The sequence below is a fragment of the Haematobia irritans genome, chromosome 3, assembly GCF_050003625.1.
Source record: "Haematobia irritans isolate KBUSLIRL chromosome 3, ASM5000362v1, whole genome shotgun sequence".
Classification (NCBI taxonomy): Eukaryota; Metazoa; Arthropoda; class Insecta; order Diptera; family Muscidae; genus Haematobia; species Haematobia irritans.
The window spans coordinates 137,282,817-137,297,058 of record NC_134399.1 but is presented as its reverse complement, the minus strand read 5'-3'; positions in this window follow the sequence as shown (position 1 = coordinate 137,297,058).

The following is a 14,242-nucleotide window of genomic DNA, read 5'->3' as shown; positions in this document are numbered from 1 at the left end:
CCCTATTTTGCTCATATCTCCTAAACTATGCGTCCTAGAGCGAAAAGGAGCTTAATTCGTGACCACCACCAAAAAATCGAAAATTCCTTCCAAATCCTGAAAAAATTGAAATTTTTATATGAAAAACTTGTTTTGCTCATATCTCCTAAACTATGCATTCTAGAGCGAAAAGGAGCTTAATTCATGACCACCCCCAAAAAATCGAAAATTCCTTCCAAATCCTGAAAAAATTTAAATTTTAATATGAAAAACTTGTTTTACTCATATCTCCTAAACTATGCGTCCTAGAGCGAAAAGGAGCTTAATTCATGACCACCCCCAAAAAATCGAAAATTCGTTCCAAATCCTGAAAAAAAATGAAATTTTTTTATGAAAAACTTGTTTTGCTCATATCTCCTAAACTATGCGTCCTAGAGCGAAAAGGAGCTTAATTCATGACCACCCCCAAAAAATCGAAAATTCCATCCAAATCCTGAAAAAATTTTAATTTTTATATGAAAAACTTGTTTTGCTCATATCTTCTAAACTATGTGTCCTAGAGCGAAAAGGAGCTTAATTCATGACCACCCCCCAAAAATCGAAAATTCCTTCCAAATCCTGAAAAAATTGAAATTTTTATATGAAAAACTTGTTTTGCTCATATCTCCTAAACTATGCGTCCTAGAGCGAAAAGGAGCTTAATTCATGACCACCCTCAAAAAATCGAAAATTCCTTCCAAATCCTGAAAAAATTGAAATTTTTATATGAAAACCCTATTTTGCTCATATCTCCTAAACTATGCGTCCTAGAGCGAAAAGGAGCTTAATTCATGACCACCCCCAAAAAATCGAAAATTCCTTCCAAATCCTGAAAAAATTGAAATTTTTATATGAAAAACTTGTTTTGCTCATATCTCCTAAACTATGCGTCCTAGAGCGAAAAGGAGCTTAATTCATGACCACCCCCAAAAAATCGAAAATTCCTTCCAAATCCTGAAAAAATTGAAATTTTTATATGAAAAACTTGTTTTGCTCATATCTCCTAAACTATGCGTCCTAGAGCGAAAAGGAGCTTAATTCGTGACCACCCCCAAAAAATCGAAAATTCCTTCCAAATCCTGAAAAAATTTAAATTTTTATATGAAAAACTTGTTTTGCTCATATCTCCTAAACTATGCATTCTAGAGCGAAAAGGAGCTTAATTCATGACCACCCCCAAAAAATCGAAAATTCCTTCCAAATCCTGAAAAAATTTAAATTTTAATATGAAAAACTTGTTTTGCTCATATCTCCTAAACTATGCGTCCTAGAGCGAAAAGGGGCTTAATTCATGACCGCCCCCAAAAAATCGAAAATTCCATCCAAATCCTGAAAAAATTTAAATTTTTATATGAAAAACTTGTTTTGCTCATATCTTCTAAACTATGCGTCCTAGCGCGAAAAGGAGCTTAATTCATGACCACCCCCAAAAAATCGAAAATTCCATCCAAATCCTGAAAAAAATGAAATTTTTATATGAAACACTTGTTTTGCTCATATCTCCTAAACTATGCGTCGTAGAGCGAAAAGGAGCTTAATTCATGACCACCCCCAAAAAATCGAAAATTCCATCCAAATCCTGAAAAAATTGAAATTTTTATATGAAAAGCTTGTTTTGTTCATATCTCCTAAACTATGCGTCCTAGAGCGAAAAGGAGCTTAATTCATGACCACCCCCAAAAAATCGAAAATTTCATCCAAATCCCGAAAAAATTTTAATTTTTATATGAAAAACTTGTTTTGCTCATATCTCCTAAACTATGCGTCCTAGAGCGAAAAGGAGCTTAATTCATGACCACCCCCAAAAAATCGAAAATTCCATCCAAATCTTGAAAAAATTTAAATTTTTATATAAAAAACTTGTTTTGCTCATATCTCCTAAACTATGCGTCCTAGAGCGAAAAGGAGCTTAATTCATGACCACCCCCAAAAAATCGAAAATTCCTTCCAAATCCTGAAAAAATTTAAATTTTTATACGAAAAAATTTTTTTTGCTCATATCTCCTAAAATATGCGTCCTAGAGCGAACAGGAGCTTAATTTATGACCACCCCAAAAAAATCGAAAATTCCATCCAAATCCTGAAAAAATTTAAATTTTTATATGAAAAACTTGTTTTGCTCATATCTCCTAAACTATGCGTCCTAGAGCGAAAAGGAGCTTAATTCATGACCACCCCCAAAAAATCGAAAATTCCATCCAAATCCTGAAAAAATTTAAATTTTTATATGAAAAACTTGTTTTGCTCATATCTCCTAAACTATGCGTCCTAGAGCGAAAAGGAGCTTAATTCATGACCACCCCCAAAAAATCGAAAATTCCATCCAAATCTTGAAAAAATTGAAATTTTTATATGAAAAACTTGTTTTGCTCATATCTCCTAAACTATGCGTCCTAGAGCGAAAAGGAGCTTAATTCATGACCACCCCCAAAAAATCGAAAATTCCATCCAAATCCTGAAAAATTTTACATTTTTATATGAAAAACTTGTTTTGCTCATATCTCCTAAACTATGCGTCCTAGAGCGAAAAGGAGCTTAATTCATGACCACCCCCAAAAAATCGAAAATTCCATCCAAATCCTGAAAAAATTGAAATTTTTATACGAAAAACTTGTTTTGCTCATATCTCCTAAACTATATCTCCTAAACTATGCGTCCTAGAGCGAACAGGAGCTTAATTCATGCCCACCCCAAAAAAATCGAAAATTCCATCCAAATCCTGAAAAAATTTAAATTTTTATATGAAAAACTTGTTTTGCTCATATCTCCTAAACTATGCGTCCTAGAGCGAAAAGGAGCTTAATTCATGACCACCCCCAAAAAATCGAAAATTCCATCCAAATCCTGAAAAAATTTAAATTTTTATATGAAAAACTTGTTTTGCTCATATCTCCTAAACTATGCGTCCTAGAGCGAAAAGGAGCTTAATTCATGACCACCCCCAAAAAATCGAAAATTCCATCCAAATCTTGAAAAAATTGAAATTTTTATATGAAAAACTTGTTTTGCTCATATCTCCTAAACTATATCTCCTAAACTATGCGTCCTAGAGCGAAAAGGAGCTTAATTCATGACCACCCCCAAATAATCGAAAATTCCATCCAAATCCTGAAAAAAATTAAATTTTCATATGAAAAACTTGTTTTGCTCATATCTCCTAAACTATGCGTCCTAGAGCGAAAAGGAGCTTAATTCATGACCAACCCCCAAAAATCGAAAATTCCTTCCAAATCCCGAAAAAATTGAAAATTTTATATGAAAAACTTGTTTTGCTCATATCTCCTAAACTATGCGTTCTAGAGCGAAAAGGAGCTTAATTCATGACCACCCCCAAAAAATCGAAAATTCCTTCCAAATCCTGAAAAAATTGAAAATTTTATATGAAAAACTTGTTTTGCTCATATCTCCTAAACTATGCGTCCTAGAGCGAAAAGGAGCTTAATTCATGACCACCCCCAAAAATCGAAAATTCCTTCCAAATCCTGAAAAAATTTACGTTTTTATATGAAAAAATTTTTTTTGCTCATATCTCCTAAAATATGCGTCCTAGAGCGAAAAGGAGCTTAATTCATGACCACCCCAAAAAAATCGAAAATTCCATCCAAATCCTGAAAAAATTTAAATTTTTATATGAAAAACTTGTTTTGCTCATATCTCCTAAACTATGCGTCCTAGAGCGAAAAGGAGCTTAATTCATGACCACCCCCAAAAAATCGAAAATTCCTTCCAAATCCTGAAAAAATTTAAATTTTTATATGAAAAAAATTTTTTTGTTCATATCTCCTAAACTATGCGTCCTAGAGCGAAAAGGAGCTTAATTCATGACCACCCCCAAAAAATCGAAAATTCCATCCAAATCCTGAAAAAATTTAAATTTTTATATGAAAAACTTGTTTTTCTCATATCTCCTAAATTATGCGTCCCAGAGCGAAAAGGAGCTTAATTCATGACCACTCCCAAAAAATCGAAAATTCCTTTCAACTCCTGAAAAAATTGAAATTTTTATATGAAAAACTTGTTTTGCTCATATCTCCTAAACTATGCGTCCTAGAGCGAAAAGGAGCTTAATTCATGACCACCCCCAAAAAATCGAAAATTCGTTCCAAATCCTGAAAAAAAATGAAATTTTTATATGAAAAACTTGTTTTGCTCATATCTCCTAAACTATGCGTCCTAGAGCGAAAAGGAGCTTAATTCATGACCACCCCCAAAAAATCGAAAATTCCATCCAAATCCTGAAAAAATTTTAATTTTTATATGAAAAACTTGTTTTGCTCATATCTCCTAAACTATGCGTCCTAGAGCGAAAAGGAGCTTAATTCGTGACCACCCCCAAAAAATCGAAAATTCCTTCCAAATCCTGAAAAAATTGAAATTTTTATATGAAAAACTTGTTTTGCTCATATCTCCTAAACTATGCATTCTAGAGCGAAAAGGAGCTTAATTCATGACCACCCCCAAAAAATCGAAAATTCCTTCCAAATCCTGAAAAAATTTAAATTTTAATATGAAAAACTTGTTTTGCTCATATCTCCTAAACTATGCGTCCTAGAGCGAAAAGGAGCTTAATTCATGACCACCCCCAAAAAATCGAAAATTCGTTCCAAATCCTGAAAAAAAATGAAATTTTTTTATGAAAAACTTGTTTTGCTCATATCTCCTAAACTATGCGTCCTAGAGCGAAAAGGAGCTTAATTCATGACCACCCCCAAAAAATCGAAAATTCCATCCAAATCCTGAAAAAATTTTAATTTTTATATGAAAAACTTGTTTTGCTCATATCTTCTAAACTATGTGTCCTAGAGCGAAAAGGAGCTTAATTCATGACCACCCCCCAAAAATCGAAAATTCCTTCCAAATCCTGAAAAAATTGAAATTTTTATATGAAAAACTTGTTTTGCTCATATCTCCTAAACTATGCGTCCTAGAGCGAAAAGGAGCTTAATTCATGACCACCCCCAAAAAATCGAAAATTCCTTCCAAATCCTGAAAAAATTGAAATTTTTATATGAAAACCCTATTTTGCTCATATCTCCTAAACTATGCGTCCTAGAGCGAAAAGGAGCTTAATTCATGACCACCCCCAAAAAATCGAAAATTCCTTCCAAATCCTGAAAAAATTGAAATTTTTATATGAAAAACTTGTTTTGCTCATATCTCCTAAACTATGCGTCCTAGAGCGAAAAGGAGCTTAATTCATGACCACCCCCAAAAAATCGAAAATTCCTTCCAAATCCTGAAAAAATTGAAATTTTTATATGAAAAACTTGTTTTGCTCATATCTCCTAAACTATGCGTCCTAGAGCGAAAAGGAGCTTAATTCGTGACCACCCCCAAAAAATCGAAAATTCCTTCCAAATCCTGAAAAAATTGAAATTTTTATATGAAAAACTTGTTTTGCTCATATCTCCTAAACTATGCATTCTAGAGCGAAAAGGAGCTTAATTCATGACCACCCCCAAAAAATCGAAAATTCCTTCCAAATCCTGAAAAAATTAAAATTTTAATATGAAAAACTTGTTTTGCTCATATCTCCTAAACTATGCGTCCTAGAGCGAAAAGGAGCTTAATTCATGACCACCCCCAAAAAATCGAAAATTCCATCCAAATCCTGAAAAAATTTAAATTTTTATATGAAAAACTTGTTTTGCTCATATCTTCTAAACTATGCGTCCTAGCGCGAAAAGGAGCTTAATTCATGACCACCCCCAAAAAATCGAAAATTCCATCCAAATCCTGAAAAAAATGAAATTTTTATATGAAACACTTGTTTTGCTCATATCTCCTAAACTATGCGTCGTAGAGCGAAAAGGAGCTTAATTCATGACCACCCCCAAAAAATCGAAAATTCCATCCAAATCCTGAAAAAATTGAAATTTTTATATGAAAAGCTTGTTTTGTTCATATCTCCTAAACTATGCGTCCTAGAGCGAAAAGGAGCTTAATTCATGACCACCCCCAAAAAATCGAAAATTTCATCCAAATCCCGAAAAAATTTTAATTTTTATATGAAAAACTTGTTTTGCTCATATCTCCTAAACTATGCGTCCTAGAGCGAAAAGGAGCTTAATTCATGACCACCCCCAAAAAATCGAAAATTCCATCCAAATCTTGAAAAAATTTAAATTTTTATATAAAAAACTTGTTTTGCTCATATCTCCTAAACTATGCGTCCTAGAGCGAAAAGGAGCTTAATTCATGACCACCCCCAAAAAATCGAAAATTCCTTCCAAATCCTGAAAAAATTTAAATTTTTATACGAAAAAATTTTTTTTGCTCATATCTCCTAAAATATGCGTCCTAGAGCGAACAGGAGCTTAATTTATGACCACCCCAAAAAAATCGAAAATTCCATCCAAATCCTGAAAAAATTTAAATTTTTATATGAAAAACTTGTTTTGCTCATATCTCCTAAACTATGCGTCCTAGAGCGAAAAGGAGCTTAATTCATGACCACCCCCAAAAAATCGAAAATTCCATCCAAATCCTGAAAAAATTTAAATTTTTATATGAAAAACTTGTTTTGCTCATATCTCCTAAACTATGCGTCCTAGAGCGAAAAGGAGCTTAATTCATGACCACCCCCAAAAAATCGAAAATTCCATCCAAATCTTGAAAAAATTGAAATTTTTATATGAAAAACTTGTTTTGCTCATATCTCCTAAACTATGCGTCCTAGAGCGAAAAGGAGCTTAATTCATGACCACCCCCAAAAAATCGAAAATTCCATCCAAATCCTGAAAAATTTTAAATTTTTATATGAAAAACTTGTTTTGCTCATATCTCCTAAACTATGCGTCCTAGAGCGAAAAGGAGCTTAATTCATGACCACCCCCAAAAAATCGAAAATTCCATCCAAATCCTGAAAAAATTGAAATTTTTATATGAAAAACTTGTTTTGCTCATATCTCCTAAACTATATCTCCTAAACTATGCGTCCTAGAGCGAACAGGAGCTTAATTCATGCCCACCCCAAAAAAATCGAAAATTCCATCCAAATCCTGAAAAAATTTAAATTTTTATATGAAAAACTTGTTTTGCTCATATCTCCTAAACTATGCGTCCTAGAGCGAAAAGGAGCTTAATTCATGACCACCCCCAAAAAATCGAAAATTCCATCCAAATCCTGAAAAAATTTAAATTTTTATATGAAAAACTTGTTTTGCTCATATCTCCTAAACTATGCGTCCTAGAGCGAAAAGGAGCTTAATTCATGACCACCCCCAAAAAATCGAAAATTCCATCCAAATCTTGAAAAAATTGAAATTTTTATATGAAAAACTTGTTTTGCTCATATCTCCTAAACTATATCTCCTAAACTATGCGTCCTAGAGCGAAAAGGAGCTTAATTCATGACCACCCCCAAATAATCGAAAATTCCATCCAAATCCTGAAAAAAATTAAATTTTCATATGAAAAACTTGTTTTGCTCATATCTCCTAAACTATGCGTCCTAGAGCGAAAAGGAGCTTAATTCATGACCAACCCCCAAAAATCGAAAATTCCTTCCAAATCCCGAAAAAATTGAAAATTTTATATGAAAAACTTGTTTTGCTCATATCTCCTAAACTATGCGTTCTAGAGCGAAAAGGAGCTTAATTCATGACCACCCCCAAAAAATCGAAAATTCCTTCCAAATCCTGAAAAAATTGAAAATTTTATATGAAAAACTTGTTTTGCTCATATCTCCTAAACTATGCGTCCTAGAGCGAAAAGGAGCTTAATTCATGACCACCCCCAAAAAATCGAAAATTCCTTCCAAATCCTGAAAAAATTTACGTTTTTATATGAAAAAATTTTTTTTGCTCATATCTCCTAAAATATGCGTCCTAGAGCGAAAAGGAGCTTAATTCATGACCACCCCAAAAAAATCGAAAATTCCATCCAAATCCTGAAAAAATTTAAATTTTTATATGAAAAACTTGTTTTGCTCATATCTCCTAAACTATGCGTCCTAGAGCGAAAAGGAGCTTAATTCATGACCACCCCCAAAAAATCGAAAATTCCTTCCAAATCCTGAAAAAATTTAAAAAATTTAAAAAAATTTTTTTGCTCATATCTCCTAAACTATGCGTCCTAGAGCGAAAAGGAGCTTAATTCATGACCACCCCCAAAAAATCGAAAATTCCATCCAAATCCTGAAAAAATTTAAATTTTTATATGAAAAACTTGTTTTGCTCATATCTCCTAAACTATGCGTCCTAGAGCGAAAAGGAGCTTAATTCATGACCACCCCCCAAAAATCGAAAATTCCTTCCAAATCTTGAAAAAATTGAAATTTTTATATGAAAAACTTGTTTTGCTCATATCTCCTAAACTATGCGTCCTAGAGCGAAAAGGAGCTTAATTCATGACCACCCCCAAAAAATCGAAAATTCGTTCCAAATCCTGAAAAAAAAGAAATTTTTATATGAAAAACTTGTTTTGCTCATATCTCCTAAACTATGCGTCCAAGAGCGAAAAGGAGCTTAATTCATGATCACCCCCAAAAAATCGAAAATTCCATCCAAATCCTGAAAAAATTAAAATTTTTATATGAAAAACTTGTTTTGCTCATATCTCCTAAACTATGCGTCCTAGAGCGAAAAGGAGCTTAATTCATGACCACACCCAAAAAATCGAAAATTCCATCCAAATCTTGAAAAAATTTAAATTTTTATATGAAAAACTTGTTTTGCTCATATCTCCTAAACTATGCGTCCTAGAGCGAAAAGGAGCTTAATTCATGACCACCCCCAAAAAATCGAAAATTCCATCCAAATCCCGAAAAAATTTAAATTTTTATATGAAAAACTTGTTTTGCTCATATCTCCTAAACTATGCGTTCTAGAGCGAAAAGGAGCTTAATTCATGACCACCCCCAAAAAATCGAAAATTCCATCCAAATCTTGAAAAAATTTCAATTTTTATATGAAAAACTTGTTTTGCTCATATCTTCTAAACTATGCGTCCTAGAGCGAAAAGGAGCTTAATTCATGACCAACCCCCAAAAATCGAAAATTCCTTCCAAATCCTGAAAAAATTGAAAATTTTATATGAAAAACTTGTTTTGCTCATATCTCCTAAACTATGCGTTCTAGAGCGAAAAGGAGCTTAATTCATGACCACCCCCAAAAAATCGAAAATTCCATCCAAATCCTGAAAACATTTAAATTTTTATATGAAAAACTTGTTTTGCTCATATCTCCTAAACTATGCGTCCTAGAGCGAAAAGGAGCTTAATTCATGACCACCCCAAAAAATCGAAAATTCCTTCCAAATCCTGAAAACATTTAAATTTTTATATGAAAAACTTGTTTTGCTCATATCTCTTAAACTATGCGTCCTAGAGCGAAAAGGAGCTTAATTCATGACCAACCCCCAAAAATCGAAAATTCCTTCCAAATCCTGAAAAAATTGAAAATTTTATATGAAAAACTTGTTTTGCTCATATCTCCTAAACTATGCGTCCTAGAGCGAAAAGGAGCTTAATTCATGACCACCCCCAAAAAATCGAAAATTCCATCCAAATCCTGAAAAAATTGAAATTTTTATATGAAAAACTTGTTTTGCTCATATCTCCTAAACTATGCGTCCTAGAGCGAAAAGGAGCTTAATTCATGACCACCCCCAAATAATCGAAAATTCCATCCAAATCCTGAAAAAATTTAAATTTTCATATGAAAAACTTGTTTTGCTCATATCTCCTAAACTATGCGTCCTAGAGCGAAAAGGAGCTTAATTCATGACCACCCCCAAAAAATCGAAAATTCCATCCAAATCCCGAAAAAATTTTAATTTTTATATGAAAAACTTGTTTTGCTCATATCTCCTAAACTATGCGTCCTAGAGCGAAAAGGAGCTTAATTCATGAACACCCCCCAAAAAATCGAAAATTCCATCCAAATCTTGAAAAATCTTAAATTTTTATATGAAAAACTTGTTTTGCTCATATCTCCTAAACTATGCGTCCTAGAGCGAAAAGGAGCTTAATTCATGACCACCCCCAAAAAATCGAAAATTCCATCCAAATCCTGAAAAAATTGAAATTTTTATATGAAAAACTTGTTTTGCTCATATCTCCTAAACTATGCGTCCTAGAGCGAAAAGGAGCTTAATTCATGACCACCCCCAAATAATCGAAAATTCCATCCAAATCCTGAAAAAATTTAAATTTTCATATGAAAAACTTGTTTTGCTCATATCTCCTAAACTATGCGTCCTAGAGCGAAAAGAAGCTTAATTCATGACCACCCCCAAAAAATCGAAAATTCCTTCCAAATCCTGAAAAAATTTAAATTTTTATATGAAAAACTTGTTTTGCTCATATCTCCTAAACTATGCGTCCTAGAGCGAAAAGGAGCTTAATTCATGACCACCCCCAAAAAATCGAAAATTCCTTCCAAATCCTGAAAAAATTTAAATTTTTATATGAAAAATTTTTTTTTGCTCATATCTCCTAAAATATGCGTCCTAGAGCGAAAAGGAGCTTAATTCATGACCACCCCAAAAAAATCGAAAATTCCATCCAAATCTTGAAAAAATTTAAATTTTTATATGAAAAACTTGTTTTGCTCATATCTCCTAAACTATGCGTCCTAGAGCGAAAAGGAGCTTAATTCATGACCACCCCCAAAAAATCGAAAATTCCATCCAAATCTTGAAAAAATTTAAATTTTTATATGAAAAACTTGTTTTGCTCATATCTCCTAAACTATGCGTCCTAGAGCGAAAAGGAGCTTAATTCATGACCACCCCCAAAAAATCGAAAATTCCATCCAAATCCTGAAAAAATTTAAATTTTTATATGAAAAACTTGTTTTGCTCATATCTCCTAAACTATGCGTCCTAGAGCGAAAAGGAGCTTAATTCATGACCACCCCCAAAAAATCGAAAATTCCTTCCAAATCCTGAAAAAATTGAAATTTTTATATGAAAAACTTGTTTTGCTCATATCTCCTAAACTATGCGTCCTAGAGCGAAAAGAAGCTTAATTCGTGACCACCCCCAAAAAATCGAAAATTCCATCCAAATCCTGAAAAATTTAAATTTTTATATGAAAAACTTGTTTTGCTCATATCTCCTAAACTATGCGTCCTAGAGCGGAAAGGAGCTTAATTCATGACCACCCCCAAAAAATCGAAAATTCCTTCCAAATCCTGAAAAAATTTAAATTTTTATATGAAAAACTTGTTTTGCTCATATCTCCTAAACTATGCGTCCTAGAGCGAAAAGGAGCTTAATTCATGACCACCCCCAAATAATCGAAAATTCCATCCAAATCCTGAAAAAATTTAAATTTTCATATGAAAAACTTGTTTTTCTGATATCTCCTAAACTATGCGTCCTAGAGCGGAAAGGAGCTTAATTCATGATCGAAATTTCCATCCAAATCCTGAAAAAATTTAAATTTTTATATGAAAAACTTGTTTTGCTCATATCTCCTAAACTATGCGTCCTAGAGCGAAAAGGAGCTTAATTCATGACCACCCCCAAAAAATCGAAAATTCCATCCAAATCTTGAAAAAATTTAAATTTTTATATGAAAAACTTGTTTTGCTCATATCTCCTAAACTATGCGTCCTACAGCGAAAAGGAGCTTAATTCATGACCACCCCCAAAAAATCGAAAATTCCATCCAAATCCTGAAAACATTTAAATTTTCATATGAAAAACTTGTTTTGCTCATATCTCCTAAACTATGCGTCCTAGAGCGGAAAGGAGCTTAATTTATGACCACCCCCAAAAAATCGAAAATTCCATCCAAATCCTGAAAAAATATAAATTTTTATATGAAAAACTTGTTTTGCTCATATCTCCTAAACTATGCGTCCTAGAGCGAAAAGGAGCTTAATTCATGACCACCCCCAAAAAATCGAAAATTCCATCCAAATCCCGAAAAAATTTAAATTTTTATATGAAAAACTTGTTTTGCTCATATCTCCTAAACTATGCGTCCTAGAGCGAAAAGGAGCTTAATTCATGACCTAGAGCGAAAAGGAGCTTAATTCATGACCACCCCCAAAAAATCGAAAATTCCATCCAAATCTTGAAAAAATTTAAATTTTTATATGAAAAACTTGTTTTGCTCATATCTCCTAAACTATGCGTCCTAGAGCGAAAAGGAGCTTAATTCATGACCACCCCCAAATAATCGAAAATTCCATCCAAATCCTGAAAAAATTGAAAATTTTCATATGAAAAACTTGTTTTGCTCATATCTCCTAAACTATGCGTCCTAGAGCGGAAAGGAGTTTAATTTATGACCACCCCCAAAAAATCGAAAATTCCATCCAAATCCTGAAAAAATATAAATTTTTATATGAAAAACTTGTTTTGCTCATATCTCCTAAACTATGCGTCCTAGAGCGAAAAGGAGCTTAATTCATGACCACCCCCAAAAAATCGAAAATTCCATCCAAATCCCGAAAAAATTTAAATTTTTATATGAAAAACTTGTTTTGCTCATATCTCCTAAACTATGCGTCCTAGAGCGAAAAGGAGCTTAATTCATCACCACCCCCAAAAAATCGAAAATTCCATCCAAATCCCGAAAAAATTTAAATTTTTATATGAAAAACTTGTTTTGCTCATATCTTCTAAACTATGCGTCCTAGAGCGAAAAGGAGCTTAATTCATGACCAACCCCCAAAAATCGAAAATTCCTTCCAAATCCTGAAAAAATTGAAAATTTTATATGAAAAACTTGTTTTGCTCATATCTCCTAAACTATGCGTCCTAGAGCGAAAAGGAGCTTAATTCATGACCACCCCCAAAAAATCGAAAATTCCATCCAAATCCTGAAAAAATTTAAATTTTTATATGAAAAACTTGTTTTGCTCATATCTCCTAAACTATGCGTCCTAGAGCGAAAAGGAGCTTAATTCATGACCACCCCCAAAAAATCGAAAATTCCATCCAAATCCTGAAAAAATTTAAATTTTTATATGAAAAACTTGTTTTGCTCATATCTCCTAAACTATGCGTCCTAGAGCGAAAAGGAGCTTAATTCATGACCACCCCCAAAAAATCGAAAATTCCTTCCAAATCCTGAAAAAATTGAAATTTTTATATGAAAAACTTGTTGTGCTCATATCTCCTAAACTATGCGTCCTAGAGCGAAAAGGAGGTTAATTCATGACCACCGCAAAAAATCGAAAATTCCTTCCAAATCCTGAAAAATCTTAAATTTTTATATGAAAAACTTGTTTTGCTCATATCTCCTAAACTATGCGTCCTAGAGCGAAAAGAAGCTTAATTCATGACCATCCCCAAAAAATCGAAAATTCCATCCAAATCCTGAAAAAATTTAAATTTTTATATGAAAAACTTGTTTTGCTCATACCTCCTAAACTATGCGTCCTAGAGCGAAAAGGAGCTTAATTCATGAACACCCCCAAAAAATCGAAAATTCCATCCAAATCTTGAAAAATCTTAAATTTTTATATGAAAAACTTGTTTTGCTCATATCTCCTAAACTATGCGTCCTAGAGCGAAAAGAAGCTTAATTCATGACCACCCCCAAAAAATCGAAAATTCCATCCAAATCCTGAAAAAATTTAAATTTTTATATGAAAAACTTGTTTTGCTCATATCTCCTAAACTATGCGTCCTAGAGCGAAAAGGAGCTTAATTCATGGCCACCCCCAAAAAATCGAAAATTCCATCCAAATCCTGAAAAAATTTAAATTTTTATATGAAAAACTTGTTTTGCTCATATCTCCTAAACTATGCGTCCTAGAGCGAAAAGAAGCTTAATTCATGACCACCCCCAAAAAATCGAAAATTCCATCCAAATCCTGAAAAAATTTAAATTTTTATATGAAAAACTTGTTTTGCTCATATCTCCTAAACTATGCGTCCTAGAGCGAAAAGGAGCTTAATTCATGACCAACCCCCAAAAATCGAAAATTCCTTCCAAATCCTGAAAAAATTGAAAATTTTATATGAAAAACTTGTTTTGCTCATATCTCCTAAACTATGCGTCCTAGAGCGAAAAGGAGCTTAATTCATGACCACCCCCAAAAAATCGAAAATTCTTTCCAAATCCTGAAAAAATTTAAATTTTTATATGAAAAAATTTTTTTTGCTCATATCTCCTAAAATATGCGTCCTAGAGCGAAAAGGAGCTTAATTCATGACCACCCCCAAAAATATCGAAAATTCCATCCAAATCTTGAAAAAATTTAAATTTTTATATGAAAAACTTGTTTTGCTCATATCTCCTAAACTATGCGTCCTAGAG